Source organism: Myodes glareolus, chromosome 7, assembly GCF_982192425.1.
Source record: "Myodes glareolus chromosome 7, mMyoGla1.1, whole genome shotgun sequence".
Taxonomy (NCBI): Eukaryota; Metazoa; Chordata; class Mammalia; order Rodentia; family Cricetidae; genus Myodes; species Myodes glareolus.
The window spans coordinates 54,940,190-54,955,779 of record NC_142032.1 but is presented as its reverse complement, the minus strand read 5'-3'; the positions used below and the strand labels follow the sequence as shown (position 1 = coordinate 54,955,779).

The 15,590-nt window shown below is 55.5% G+C and overlaps 2 protein-coding genes across 4 annotated transcripts in view; one reads left to right on the top strand and one right to left on the bottom strand.

Annotated features, from left to right (window-relative positions):
• The window catches only part of Flrt1 (fibronectin leucine rich transmembrane protein 1), a 78,296-nt gene extending 67,318 nt beyond the window's left edge, over nucleotides 1-10,978 (bottom strand). For both annotated transcript variants that reach the window (XR_015003191.2, XM_085693572.2), the window contains exon 1: nucleotides 10,633-10,978. The gene's annotated coding sequence lies outside the window, so the exon portion shown is untranslated. The remainder of the gene's footprint in view (nucleotides 1-10,632) is intronic.
• The window catches only part of Macrod1 (mono-ADP ribosylhydrolase 1), a 141,018-nt gene that overhangs the window by 97,285 nt on the left and 28,143 nt on the right, over nucleotides 1-15,590 (top strand). The gene's annotated exons all lie outside the window — the stretch shown is intronic.

Below are 15,590 nucleotides of genomic sequence, written 5' to 3'. Positions count from 1 at the left end.
GTCCCAAGGCAGAGACCTGGCTTGTCTCCAATACTACATCAGCATGCTGGGGGACCTTGGTCTCAGATGTCTCCTCTATAAAATGGGTTAATGGGGTATGGTGGCTCACACCTAAAATTCAAGTATTCAAAACAGGAAGATTGCCATGAACTCTAGGCCACTCACTAGGCTGCAGCACAAACTCCAGGTCAGCCTAGACTGGAGTCAGACCCTGCCTCCAAACAACAAAGCAAACGCAACGAGATACCGCAAAGGGCGATGGCACCGGTGAAGTAAGCCTGGCGACCTGAGTTCAATCCCTGGACCCACGGAAGTGTAGAGAGAGAGCCAGCGCCATGGAGCTGTCTTCTAATTCCACGGTGCGTGTGGAATTAAAAACTAGCCAAGTGGTAGTGGATCACGCCTTTAGCCCCAGCCCTTGGGAGGCAGAGGCAGGTGGATCTCTGTGAGTTTGAGGTCAGCCTGGTCTACAGAGTGAGTTCCAAGATAGCCACGGCTACATAGAGAAACCCTGTCCCCCCCCAAAAAAAAAAACCCATATAAAATGGTCATAGTAATAACGATAATAATAAACTAAAGGGAGCAGCTCATGGATGCGCCTAATGAATGTTAGACTCAGTGCCACGGGAGCCAGAGGAGGGGAAAGGAGGAGGGGACTGAGAGAACTGCCACTAAGTGTGAGACCTGCCAAAGTGCTGGAGGGAAGGGCAGGAAATCTAACTTCTCACGGATCAGTCACGTAGGGCTTCTTGCAGGAGGTGTCCTGTGTGGCTGGCTGTGGCAGGGAGCACACAATTGAAGACTGGTGGGTGACAGCCATACTGGAGGGGAGATGCAGGAAGGAAGGAAGACCGTGGAGTCAGCCCGGGCCAGGCTGGACAGGCCTGAAAGGCCAGGCTCAAGGTCTTGGACTCAATTCCAGAGGAAGTAGGGAGTTACTAATGGTCTCAGATGCAGCAAGTGACTGGATTGAATTAGACATTTTAAAAACACCTGGTTGTGCCTGAGAGGACAAGAAGGGGCAGGAAGAAGCAGCAGGCTGCAGGGCACCCTGGCCTTGCTGATACTGAACTCCAGGGCACTCTCACACCTCATACAGGGGACGCTGTGGGCCTGGCTCCACCCATCTTTGTGCAGTTACCTCTGTGAGCCTGTTCCCCAGCTGTCAAAAAGGGAGGGGCGGCTGAGCAGTGGCGGCACACAGCTTTAATCCCAGCACTCGGAGGCAGAGGCAGGAGGATCTCTGTGACTTCGAGGCCAGTCTGGTCTACAGAGTAAGTTCCAGGACAGGCACCAAAGCTACAGAGAAATCGTCTGGAAATACAAAAAACAAAAAAAAAAAAAAAACAACACTGGGGGGGGCACGGGTGGAGGGACACGGGGGGGACAAGGGTGGGGGGACAAGGGTGGGGGGACAAGGGTGGGGGGACACGGGTGGGGGGACACGGGTGGGGGGACACGGGTGGCTGCCTCCTCAGAGCCTTTATACCAGCTAGGTTTGTTTTCTTGTGATTTGATTTTGAGGTAATGGAGATAGAACCCAGGGCCTCCCCCAGTCAAACACTATACAACTGATCCCACCGTCCCCCACCCTAGCCTGACAGTAAGTTGTAAACTAGAAGGTTCTTCAGGAAATACCCTTGTCCTGGGCTTCCTTGCTGTGGCAGGAGTGCAGAGAAGGAAGGGAAGGTGTGCCTTTGGGGACAGGATCAGGAACCATACTGAGGGAAATGACTCATACCCCCCCACCTGGATGCTGTGCCTTGGTTTCACAGATGCTAGGTTAAGTGAGATGGGGTGCATGGCCCACAGAGCCCCTGCGGCTCACAGGAAGTGCTCAGCAAGGCCATCACAACTACTATTGCTTTGTTAGCTTTGAATTCCTTCCCACCACTTGCAGAGGGGTGCCCGAATTTTGGTCTCAAGGATGCAAGGGACTACACAGTCATCTATCTGGTTGTGAGGTTCCCTGTGACTCTCTGCTCCAGAGACCTTAGTCTGTTCCCTCAGAAGCCAATAGGGCTGCCACTGTCCAGCCCCTATGTCTGAGCCCCAAGAGAGGCAGGATGAAGTTCCCAGAAGCCCCAAACGTCACAGCTGTGGATCAGCTTGCCATCAGTGAGGGCCCTCATGCCATTAGCGCTCCAAAGATTCAGCTCCACTCCCGGCTGTGCCCGCCCAGCTGCACCTCAGTGGACCCTTGCTCCCCTACTCTGGAACTAGGTCCCCAAGAGATCCAGAAGCCAGAGTGAGTGTGGTGCATCCCCACGAGAGCTGCCCAGCAACCCAGCTTGGGCTGTGGAAACTGGCGGAGTAAATAATGACATTTCCCCCTCTTCTCGCTCCTCGCCCCTTTCCCTTCCACAAATAAATTATCAACATGCCCAGGTCCCGGCGGAGTGGAGCATATCGCAGGGAACAATGAAAAAGCTTTTAATAGGATTCCAGGAGCTGCAGCCACCCGCTCACCACCCTAATGGAGATTGCTCTGTGACCGCAGGCCACCGGCGCCCTCCCAGGACCCTTGCTGCCCAGCTCCTCCCTAGGGCATCAGTAGTGGCACAGCCCAGCTGAGCCACCTGCTGACGTCACAGGCCAGTGATGTCCTCAGCAGAGAGAACATGCCACCCGCCTTGGCCCCAGGCCTGTTCTCCCATGATCACACCTCAGGCTGTCCCATCTAGAGTGATGCCTTTGCCTGTTCTGCTGTCACAGTCCTCTCCTTTGTGGGGCTAAAATGACACCACTGCCCATGAGGCACACAGTGGGGACTGACCTGACCAGGGCAGTCACAAGACTCAGTTTCCAAAGGAGACTGCCCTGAGGTTCTGGGCATGTGACCCACTATAGGAGGCACAGGTCTGTCAAGTGGGAAGAGAAGGCAATGCGATGGGCCTGGCTCCACCCACCTTTGTGCAGTCACCTCTGTGAGTCTATTTCCCAGCTTTCAAAAAGGGAGGGGCGACTGGGCAGTGGTGGCACACAGCTTTAATCCCAGCATTCAGAGGCAGAGGCAGGAGGATCTCTGTGAGTTTGAGGCCAGCCTGGTCTACAGAGTGAGTTCCAGGACAGCCGGGCTGTTACACAGGGAAACCCTGTCTTGAGAAAAGAAAAAAAGAGGGAAGAGAGAGACCCTCAACACTGTACCCTCAGTGTGTGCCTCAGTCTCCCCACCTGTCCTTGTAAAGGACCCAGACGGAGACCAAGTACTCCTGAGAAACAAAGCTGTTGTGTCTCTGCCTCTTTGTGGCTTTGTGCTGTACTGCTCTGTGCCTTAACTTACCCCCAGCAGACTATCATCTAAAACGTATTGAAGGGAAATTGAGAGCGTGTGCTGTGTGACCTTGGTCCGGTCACTTTCTCTGCTGAGCCTTGGTTTTCTCCTCTGTAAAATGGAACAGTTGTGAAGCTTGGCGAGGGTCTAGACTCTCCGGAGTCTCTCAGTGTGGTGCTTTGGGGGTTACACAAGCCCTCGGGATGGCAGCTTGCCAGGACCCAGCGCTGAGGAAAGACCCAACAGACCCGGTCTGACCCCAGGGAACCATCCTCAGCAAAAGGTGACACATAAGGTCCACATTCTGCATTCCACAAACTGGCTCTGCCCCCTGCCATGTCCTCAAGAGTCTCCTCTCTAGGGCGTTACCGATACCTGCCTCTCCATCCTCTTCTTCATGACTTGAGTCCCATTCCGCTGGGTGCCGGGCTCCAGTAGCTCAGCAAATGTCCCATGGCTTCACCTACTGGGGATAGTGGGGTGTTGTGGAGAGAGGAGGCTAATTCCCTGGAGCCCTAGGCGGGTTAGTGTCCTGGCACTGCACCCAGCATGGTCTGTCTGTCATACGTGTTCAGGAGCCTCTGGTTTCCACCATGCTCTCCAATAGGCCTACAACATGCAGTCTTTGTACTGACCCCAAATGTGTGCCTGGTTGTCCCATTTTATTGGTGTGGAGACTGAGGCATAGAGATAGGAAGTAGGGTATCCAGGGCACTCAAACAGCTGTCTGATAACAGTCAGGATTCAAACCCAAGGCCCAGCATTGTTACTCCATTCCCTGGCTGTGTGGCAGTAGACCCTTCCACATAGCCTTGGACAATGCTTGATTTCACTCTGTCCCAGTCTCTCTTCTCAGTAGGGAGCAAGCAGAAGCTTGTCAGGTATGTCCTGGAGGTTGAGGTGTGGTACTGCCCAGGCCCTCACTAACCTATGGGGTGGTCTGAGGTCAGAGTCACAGAGCTGATGGTGGCAACAGGGTCCCTGGAGGAATTGTTGTCCGACTGCAGGGGGGAAACTAAGACTAAGAGTGTGTGTGGGGAGGATACGTCTTCTGCCTCCCTGTGACGCTCATTGTCCTGTGGGCACACAGCCCTACCCACTGCCCGCCCTCTCGCTCTCTGCAGTCTCTCAGGCTGCTTCAAGGGCCCCACTCTGGCATCTCAACCCCAGTCCAGGCAGATCAGTGACCAGGGTAGCAGAGTAAGGACCAGGGGACAGCAGCTACCTACAACTGAGAGTGAGGTAGTTCACACCTCAGAGCTGGTTCAGGCCGGCTCAGAGAAAACAGAGAGGAACACGCCTGTGTGTGCAAGAGTGTGCATGTACAGGCAAGTGTGAGCGTTCAAGAAACGTAAGCCTAGGCACACCTGTCTTGTGTTGATCTGGCCTTGGAGCTGGGACTTGACCAGACTCCACCCAACAGCCACTGGCCTGAGAAAAGGAGCAAGGGAGGGAGGGTCCCCAGTACCCCCCTCACACCCTCAGAGCAGTGGCTATGGACCACTGCAGCCCACCCTTTGCTTTAACTAGACCAGGCAACTCCAGTAGTTCAGCTACAATCCCATGAGCCTCTGCAACCTGTAATACCCCTGGGGTAGGCTGCTCACCTACCCAAAGTCACATTTCCTAAATCCAAACTAGGTCTCCCAGATCTGACCAGAAGCTACCGCTAGACAGATCCCAACGGGTAACCTAGGACCCAAGGCCATGTGTCCTTTGGGCGGGTCAGTCTGATGGCCTGCTCTGAACTCACCACAGGAAGGTTGGACCTTCTACTGACAGCCACACACAGAGTCCTAAGATGACCATAATCCAACAGCCTTACATAGAACCCCCTGGCCTGTGCCATCCCTCACCTTTGTACCCTGCAGTCACCGTAGCCTCAGCCTCCTTCCCCTGCTCCTCCAGGCATCCCTTGAACACTGCCCCCAGGAAAAGCCCATCCTGGCGCCAGCACCCTGCAGCAGTTTTTGAGACATTTTCCTGAGCATCACCTTCCCGGGTGTCACTTGTGCGGGAGGGGAGGGGAGCAGAGGGGCTGTGGGGGTGACAGGTTTTACAAGAGCAATTTGCTTCTGTAGATAAAAGCTGTTTCCTCTGAAGTCATCCCTTTCTCCTCTCTACTTCCCTCGCTCTTGTGAGTGATCCTTCCTTTTCTTTTTTTTTTCTTTTTTTTTTTACAGTTTGCTAAATCTGTTGTAATCTGGTGCCAACGATTAATTCAGGCGGAAGGAGGGAAAAGGGAAAAAAATACCGCCACAGGAGCAGCCTCTCCAGCCACACAGGCAGGAGCAGCCACAGGGCTAGTGCTTCGCGACCCCAGCCTCAGTCCTGAGCCCTCCCACCTCCCTGCCCCTCACCACAGAGCCTGATGCTTCCGCGCTCTGCCTGGGAGGCAGTGTCCCCTAGTGGTTAGCTGAGCCCTGCACAGCTGAGGCCTGGTACCTCAGAAAGCATCCTCTCTGCTGCCTTCTGCCTTGGCCTGCACCCCAACCCTGCTTCCCTGTCTAGCTCCACTTCCTAGAATCTCCTTTATCACTAACTGCCTTAAACTCCGTATCATGGCTACTTGTCATGTATAAACCCAGCAAGTGCAGCAGATGAAGCCCCGAATGGACCAGCCTGGGTACCCCCCAGAGAGAAAGGTCAAGGCAAGTCATCAGCTCCAGTCCCCATGCAACACCTGAGGTCACCTGCCACAGGGTCTCAAGGTAGCCCCGCCTTGAGGCTACCTTGTTTCTCATTCCTGTCTTTCCTCATGATTCTAGTTCATCCTTCCTACCCTCCCTTGGACGCATCCTCCCCAGAAGCTGCCTCCACACAAGCCTTCCAGGTGGGAGGGGGCATGATTGAGATCTGGCCTCTCACACTTGGCTACCGGCTAGCCCAGAGGTACTAGATTTTGTTATCATTATTGTTTTGAGACAGGGGCTCCCTGTGTAGTCCTAGCTGACCTTGAACTTTGTAAGTCTGTCTGCTGCCTGGAATTTTCTGAACTCCTACTGACTCAACCTCCTGAACGCTGGGATAGAAACGTGTGCATGGTGCCCGCCTCAGGACTGCCTTTTCAGTTTGTTTTTGTTTGTTTTTAGAAGAGTCTCACTATAAAGCTCTAGCTATCCTGAAACTGGCTATATAGACCAGGCTGGCCTCCAGCTTACAGAGATCTCCCCGCCTCTGCCTCCTAAGTGCTGGGACAGGGCTGCTTCTGCTCTGGACTCTTGTCCCAGGGCCCAAGGCTACACCTGGCTAGTTTCAATTCTCCGAAGTAAGAAAACAAATGAATAAATAAATGATCTAGAAAGAAAGGAATAAGAACTGAGGAACAGAGGTGTCTTAGTCTCAACCTCCCTTCCCCTGGGACAGCTCCAAAGTCCTCTCCCATGCTCAACTACCTTAGCCTCTGCGGAGTGAGGACACAGCACACACAAACCCCACAGTGGGAGCCCCAGAGCCAGGGCTGTGGAGAATCCAGCAAATATATTCCACAAACCAAGTGGAAGCCCCAGAACCCTGACATCATCTTACCCTGGGGAGCAGCTAGGCTCTGGGGGCCACAGGCAAGTGGCAGTAAACAGAATCTGCCCAGCACACAGCAAACACAGGCCTGCACAGGGACAGCCATCCAAAACCCTCTGTGATCCAACTGCCGCCAGGGAATGCCAGGCCAGCCGAGGGTAGTGGGTACGGTGGAGGTGCTGTTCTCTGCTTTGTCCACCTACCAACCAGTCTGCCTCTCCCAAGCCTTCAACAGTGCAGGGCGACCCCACCCCATAATAAACGACAGAATGCAGCTGCCCAGGCCCAAAGCAGAGCCAGAACTGACAAGACAATCTGGGTTGTAGGGGGAAATACGCCCGGACATAGACACACAGAGTGTCAGGCCTCAAGAGCAACAGCCAAGGCAGAGGCTCATACTTCCCACACCCTTCCAGAACCCTGTGTTCTCCCTGCCATCCAGGGAAGCCTTAGGACCCTCAGGCATGCCTACATGCCTGAGGCATGTAGGTGGCCTCACATGCTCATGAGGGGCATGAACTTGAAACCTCTCCCATTGCTGTTGGATCTTCCCACTGTCATTTGGACCAGGAGGTACTGGTGGAGGAAGCCCAGCAGGACAGCAAGGGGCATTGGTGACCGTGGTAGGGGACCTAGTAGTCCTGCCTGCTTCCACAAGGCCTAAAGAAGCTAGCTGTAAGTGCAGGCCCACAGCAAAGGAAAGAATAGACTACAGGGGACCTACGCTACTAGGCATGAACTCTGCTGGAGACTTGCAAATTTTATCTCATGGTAGGTGCCCAGAAATAGGCTCTGCTACTGCCCACTTCTCAGATGAGGGAACCCAGGCCCACAAATGTCAGTCTAGCTAAAGGCCAGCTGGCGAGGCAAAGGAGTCCTCCCCAGGAACCACCTAGGTCCTTAGGACCCTGAGCCAGCTTCCCAGTGTTCCAGGAACATAATCAACTGGTATGACAAGATGTTTGATGTCATTTCCAGATCCTGGGATGAGCCAGCCCAGCAGGACACCTCCTGGCACAGACCCTGGCAAACCCTATCTCCAAGATCAGGCCACTTTGCAGTCCTGACTGAGGTGCTGAGAGTCAGCTGGGAAGGGATGGCCAACAGGTGCCTAGACCCTATGGGGCATTCAGCGAAGTCCCTGCCCAGCTCCCTACCACTATGGCTGGCTGTGTGCCACTGCATACATAGAAGGTGGCTATGCCCAGCTATCCCAGAGGTCTGGTCATCCCATTCCCCTGCACCAAAGCATCTGTCTTTGTTTTGTTATTTCCAGACAGGGTTTCTCTGGGTAGCCCTGGCTGTCCTGGAACTTGCTCCATAGACCAGGGTAGCCTTGAACTCAGATTCCCCTGCCTCTGACTCCCAAGTGCTGGGATTAAAGGCCTGGCTAAGCCTACCATGCCTGGCTAAGCATCTGTTTCTTGATTTCTACCACAGCACTAGGCGTCTGCAGGCTGGCAGCCAGCTCAAGGCCTGCTTCTCCATCTCTTAGACACCTGAGGAGTCAGGCCCACCTAGGGCTCCCGTTCCTCCCACTAACTATACCCTAACATCCCTTTGCCAGTCTTTTCTGTGTGCTGTCTTCCCCTACGCTCCCATTCTCAGAGTCATGGTGCCCATCCCTCCTCAGAGGTCATGGCTATACACTCCTTGACAGGCAGATTCTCAGAAGGGAGGCTGTAGGCCTGGACACACACATAGCAAGTAGCATTGGCTGGGCCACTAGGCTTCAGTCTGCATAGAACTGAGTCTCCAGGCCAAAACCCTGCCTGTACAGCCCACACAGCAGGGAAAATGATGAAGAGGTAACCCTCCTGCCTCTACTCCCTCCTTTTTAAACACCCTGAGTAGATCTCTCAGGGGCTTCCATGGGACTCTGAGGGAGACACGGTTGCTAAGGGCCAGTATGTAACTAGATGGAGGAATCTAACTGCTTAACCTCCCAAGATCTCTACAGATGCTTGCCCTGCCCTTACAGACAGACCCGGACCCCAAGAGCAAGACCATTCAAGACTTACAGCTGATGAGCTCACATTTTACAAAGTAGTCCCTGTCCCCCAGCTAAGGCCCAGGAGGCAGTTATAGCAGGCCATTTGTAACAGGAAAGAAACCTGAGGCACAAGAGGTCGTAGGACTTGCAACCAATGTATTGTAGAGTATGGATGCATGGACCCCAGTAGTTACATGGATTGAGCCTAGGTGAAGTCAGGCCGGCCATCATCTGCGTGTGGGCTGCAGAGCGTAGCCTGCCTGGCTTCCACTCCGTAGGGGAGGTTCTGCCTGTAATCTTTCTGAGAACCGAGGTGGGATGTGCTTAACTAGTTTCTACACACACACACACACCCCACTAAAAAAGCAAGCCTGTCTCATCTCGCTCCTGGCCTATAACCCCTTTAACGTCATCTCCTCCTGCCCCTCAGACCTTCCAGGGACCCTCACAGCCAGCCCAGCTAGGCAGCATCTGGTCCCAGCACTGGCCCTGGCAGGCTGGGCCATTTCCATTTTAAACCTTCGGAGGAAGCCCTGAGCAGTCGCCCACGGCAGGCACCAGCTGACAGGTGATGTTTGTGCCTCTCCTCCTGGGGCTGGCAGGAAGACACGCAGTTGGCTTTCAACTCTAGAAACCCAAGCCTGGAGCCCCTGTGTGCAGTCGCCTTCCCCGGTGTTGGCAGGGAGAGGAGCCCCAGCCCACATCCCTGTGCCAGGAGCGTCAAGGGTCCTGAATCCTGCTTTGTGTACACCCCCCTCTCCCACCCAAACAGCCTCCCCCAACTCCTAAGCTACCTAGGGGTGGTAAAGGGTGGGGCTGATCTCCACCCTCCAAAGGATGCAAGGATGAAGATGAGGCAAGACTGGACCTTGTCACCCCTCACCTCTGTTCCCGTGTCTTGGCTTTATTTATTCACATCAGACCTTTCACTTGAGCCTCCGGGGCCTGGCATACCCCAGCTGAGCTGTGTCCTCTCTTAACCACACGCCCGGGAGAGCCCAGAAGCCCTCCCGGGGCCCCAGGAAGCCTGGGGCAGCTCCCTGATGTCGCCGCTACACAACTTTGTCCTCCTCAGAGAGCTCTGATCTACCACGGCTCCCTACAGCTGGGCAACTACGCTCCCCAGCCTTCGGCCCCTGGGCCTCGGATCCCCACGAGGAGGGGCGTGCTTGCGGTCTGTTGCTTCCTTGTCTACAGAGCTTGGGGGTGGGGGACCCTATGCACGCCCCCAGCCCGTTAGTCCCTCCGTTCCACCTTTGCAGTCGCCAGGTGCACAGCCTCAGCCCCCGCCGGCACCAGGCTGCCAGTCCACAGCGCGCGCAGGGAGGGAAGTTGGAGGCTGCCTATGCCCCCCTTGAAGTCGTTTTAAAAATAAAACCTCGCTCTAACCGTGACTCACGCGGCTAGTGGGGACGGGAACGCGGCGCCGGGGCCGGCCGGCTGCCCTCGCCGCACGCGCCCCTCACCCTCCTTTTCCCGGGTGCGGGGCAAGAGATGGGACTGACCTGCTCAGCCCGGCGCCCCCCCACGGGCCCGGCCGCCATCCCCCGGGCGCAGCCAGAGCTCGGCTCTGGGCTGCAAGCGAGCCCCCGCCCTTTCCAGCCTCCGCTCCGGGGAGCGGAGCCGCGGGCCGCGAACCCCGCGCCTCCCCGCGGTGGGGCCAGCACCACCCGCGCTGGGCTGTCGACTCCCGACCCCTTTACACCACGAACCCCAAAGGCTGCATGTCTCCCGCCACACTGGACCGACTCCGGCGGCGCGATCCGGCCCGATGCGTGCAGCGCGGCCCCCGCCCCGCGCGCCCCAGCGCCCCGTCCCGACCCCCAGCCCGCGCAGCTTGCCTTACCTGAGCAGCGGCCGGGGAGGCGGGTCTCCTCGGGAAACTTTGCGGCGATGGCTGGAGCCTCAGGGGTTATTCCAAGGAGCGGGCGGGAGCCCCAGCCGGAGGGCACCCAGGGGGGCCTGGGAGAGGAGCCCCCGGTGCGCGACAGAGCTCTGTGGCGGGCCCGGGGCGCGGGGCGCGCGGCGGCGCATCTGCCCGGCGGAGCGGCGGGAGGAGTGCGCGGGGTGGCGCCAGGCGGCGGGGTGCGTGTACCCGGGCGGGTGCGCTCGGCAGGGCGAGGGCAGCGGCGGCGGCGGCGAGCAGGGCGCGGGGAAGCAGGCTGTGCGGCCGCCTCTCCCCTCGCGGCGGCGGCGGCGGCGGGGCTGTGCGTGCAGCGCGGAGCGGGGAGGGCGGGAGCGGAGAGGGAGGCGGCGGGCGGGGAGAAGGCGGCGGGGGCGGGGGCGCCGCGCTGCGCACTGGCCGGCGGGACCCGGCGCGGGAGGCTGCGCCGCCGCGCGGGGACTCTGGCCCAGCACGGGAGAAACGGCGTCCGTGCGTTCTCCTCCTCCTAGCCTCCGCTAAAATGTCTGGGGTGGGGGGCGGGGGAAGACAAGTTGGGGAGCTGGTTCCCTCCCCCCCGCAGGGACCAGGGGGAGGGAGGATCCCAACACCAATCTCCAGGGCGGGAGGGAGGGTGGCTAGAGAAAACGGGGTTCTGGTTCAGGTGCCTCCTCCCCGTAGATCGATCCTCTCAGCACCCACTCATTCATCTCTCCATATTCATTCATTCTGCCGTCCGCTCGAGCATTCATTCACAAACAGAACCCACCGCCTACTCTGTTTGTCCAGGTAACCCGGTTCCTCGCTGTCAGGTGCCCCTTCCAGACCTAGACCCTGCTGGCTTGCAACCCCTCCTACACAGGCCCTCTCTAAACCCTTGCTTTTCTCTGAGCAGGACCCCACTCTGACAGTAGGAGGGCTGGTTGGGTCAGATGCCAGCCCCCCTCTTCCCCTTCCCAAAGACTGACCTTTGAACAACTTAGGTAATCTCTTTAAACCTCTTTAAACCTGAGTATAAAATGGGAGCGTTAGCCACTGGACTCCTGGAGGGTTGAGGAGACCTGCAACTGTAAAGTGGTTGGGGGCAGAACTGACACACATTAGGATCTCAGAGAAAGTTGTTGTGGGTGCCCTGGGGGCCGAAGAGGTGAATGAACCAGAGAGATATTTAGCAGGGAAAATCTCCAGATGTAGCAACAGGGAACTCTAGCATCCCTCACTGCCCACCTCACCTACCTGGTACAGACCTTATCACCTTGTGACAGAATTGGGAAGCCCCTTCCAGACTTAGTTTTCACTTTTGGTGCTGCTAAGCTACTTAGAGCAAGTCCCTAATTGCTTAGACCACGTGTGAGTTTCCCCACAGCTCCCAGGCCCATCCCTATACCTCCCCATAATCTGTCTAGGACTCCTGCCGGCAGACCCACTCCAAGGTCTACCCCACCATCCCAACTCTAAAACCTTCCACAAGTCCAGCGCAGTCTGCACTCAGCATTGTTACCTTTCAAGGCTTCCCAGGCCACCTTCCCTCAGGAGGTCTACTATCACCCTGAGGGAGGGTTTAATATCTGCCTCCCTGCTCTCCTTATCCACTTTCCAGAGCTGCCAGGGGCCTGGTGGAGAGCTGCCGCCTCTGACCCTGCTGCAGCACTGCCTTTGCCCTTCCCACCCCTCCTCTTCACCTCCCAGCTCCCCTTCCTCCTTCCCTGGATTTGTACTCAATTCACTGAGCAGCTATTTTCCTTCCCAATTTTTATTTATCGCCCAAACAGCATTAAACCAACAATAAAGGAGGGGAAATCACCCACAATGCCACCTCCCTGTGGCGTCAACAGCCTCCCTTCCTCTGCTCCATTCCAGGCTTGTCCAGGCACAAAGCTTGCTATAATTTTCACAGAACTGTGGTTTCCGTTCTGCCTCCCCAGACCCCCAGATGGACTGGGGGGGGGGGCAGGGCTCCATCTCCATCGTTCCTCCATCCTGTCACTTAGTATGTAGCGCAGGAACTCTGTGTTGTCTTCCTCTTCTCCTAAACCAACCCCCCCTCTAGCTCCCTGCCGCCCTACGGCAGGCACCAGGCTGTCGCCAGGCAGGCACTTGGCCTCGTACAGGGTGGAGAATAGTGGAGAATACGGATAGAGCTCGACTTGACAGTCACACTTGCATATCAAAATATCACCATCATAATTGTGGCTTTAATGGCTGTGTGACATTCCTTCCAGCTGATGGACCATAGCTCGCTTAGCAATGTCTCCTGCACAACAATTCAGGGAACACTGAGGCAAGTCAACAGTGTTGGTACCGTCTGGGAGACCAGAGAGACCATTATGAACCAGGTTGCACTGGCTGAAAAGCTGCGATTCTAGAAAGGCTGCCCAGCACATAGTAATGGCTGGGCAAGAGCTATCTAAAACAGACTTCTCCACATGACCCAGAGACTAGGGCCAAGCCAGCTGGGACACCAGACAGCTTCCTAGGTTTGGGGGAGGCCAGGGGAAAGGTTCCAGACCAGGTGCAGCTGGAGCCCATTGTAGCCCTGCATGCAGTAGTAGTGGGAGTGCCTGGGTGCCCCTGAGTCAGAGGTCCATGATGGCAGCCAGGCCTGGTGTGCAGAGTCGTGGGCATACAAACTGTGTAGGAACTTCACTCTGAGAAGTGGGGCATCAACCCAAAGACTGTAACTCCAGGACAGTGAAAATGTCCGCTGAGATCAGGAAACATAGTTTGTTCATCAACAAATACTGGCTGAACCACACTGCATGCTAAAGGCTACACGAGAACGCAGGATAATGGTGACGGATAGAGTTGGTCCTATGAGCTGGGCCCCGGTGGGAGGCTCTCATCCTTGAGGGCAGCGCAAGTCACCCAGTAACATTTTGTGGTTTCAGCCTTGAGCTTGCCAAGCCCCAGCTCCTCCACTCGGAGGGAGGCAATGACCAGAACAGAGTCCTGCAGCTCAGACTGGGCTCTCCCACTGGGCAGCAAGGTCAGCCTGGCCCTGCCTGCAGCCTTTCCCCCCACCCCAGGCTCCCATCACCACCTTCTGTGTGCCACCTGATTGTTCAACAGCCAGTGACCCTCAGCACTGTCCCGTCCTCCCAGCTATACCTCCAGTTTCTTATACTGTATAAGTAATGTATACTTATACAGACTTCCTATGGTTAATGTGACAGTCTGGAAAGTTCCTGGAATGGTTTCTACACTATGAATTGTGGACTTGGCAATATTAAACTGTTGTCAGTCAAGACTGGGCAAGCCTCAGCCTCTCATAGGCCGGTTCTGGGGTGGGGAAGGGAAGGGTTTCACCCAGCATCACTAGGCACCTTACTCTAGGGATTCCAGAGACTCATGGTCGCTGACTATCTGTCTCTCTCTGAAGTCCGGCAGTGCCCAGGCATTCTTGACATTTACATGGATTTGTAAGCATATGGTCTGTGGGTGGGATACCTGTGCACACTGCTTCAGGGAACACCTGGCTGGCATACCAGCCCTCACCTTCAAAAAACACTTCAGGTCCAAGACCCAGCTCCACTGTGCTTACCCCCCCCCCCACCACCATTCTGTATCCCATAGGTAGGACACAGGGTTGAGGCTTCTCACAGAAGGCAAGGTATCGTTCTATAAGGGTAGCATGTGAGTCTCAGGTTAGTGTCTCGGAAAGCAAGACCTTCAGCCTAAGGTAAGGCCCTAGAGAGAGATCCAGGAGCAGTCAGAAAAGGGGGCAAAGCGCCATAGCCTGAGGCAGGGATTGGCGGGGGGGGGGGGCAAGGAGGAATGGTCAGGACAGAGGCAGCTGCTAGCCAGGGTCCACCTACTGAGCTGGCTCCAGGGCTGGCCTGTCTGAGCCCCACTGTTCCCTGACACAAGGGCCACACTTCTACACATTCTCTCTTCTCTGCCCAATGATTCACCTGCAGACCAGAGCCTGGCTATCCAGCCCACTGAGTCCCCACCCCTTTCTCCTTCCTTGTTGGAGCTATAAGTGAATGCCATGGCCTGAGTAATTTATAAAGAAAAAGGGTTACTTAGTGCAAGGTCCAGGATCCTGGCCAAGGGGCTACATCTGGTGTAAGTTTCCTTACTTATGATTCTACAGAGACCCCACCATATCATGCGGCAAGAAAAAGCAAGGAACCAATATGTCTCTCTTCTCCGTTTTCTCCCTTTTTTTGTTTGTATGTTTTGTTTTTGAGACAGAGCCTCATAAAACCATTGCTAGCCTCAAACTAGCTACATAACCAAGAATGACCCTCAATCCTCCTGCCTTTACCTCCCTTACCACACCTGGCTATTTCTCACTTCTTAAAAAGTCATTACTGGCTCCAGGTAGTGGTGGCACATGCCTTTAATCCCAGCACTCAGTGGGCAAAGGCAGGCAGATCTCTGAGTTCAAGGCCAGCCTGGTCTTCAGAGCGAGTTTCAGGATAGCCAGGGTTATACAGAGAAACTCTGTCTCGAAAAAACAAAATATCAATAAATAAAAAGCCACTAATGTTGGGGCTGGGGTGTAGCTCAGTGGTAGAGCACTGGCTTAGCATATGCAAAGCCTTGAGTTCCATCCTGAACTTCCCCCAAAAAGGAGAGATAGTAATTCCATCATAAGAGTTCCATGACCACCTCTCACCCTGATTATAGCCCAGAGACCAGTACCTCAAAATGCCACTTTAGAGATTAAGATGTGTTGTTTTTCTCATTCTGGAGATCGAACCCAGGGCCCTGTGGGTGCTAGGCCAGCACTTTACCACAGAGTTACATTTATACCACAGCCCTTGGTTTTAAGATCAAACTAAGGGAGCTGGAGAGATGATTCAGCAGTTAAGAGCATTGGCTGCTCTTCCCGAGGGCCTGGGTTCAGTTCACAGCACCCACATGGCAAACTGGAATCTGCAACTCCAATTTCAGGGGATCTGACACCTTCACAT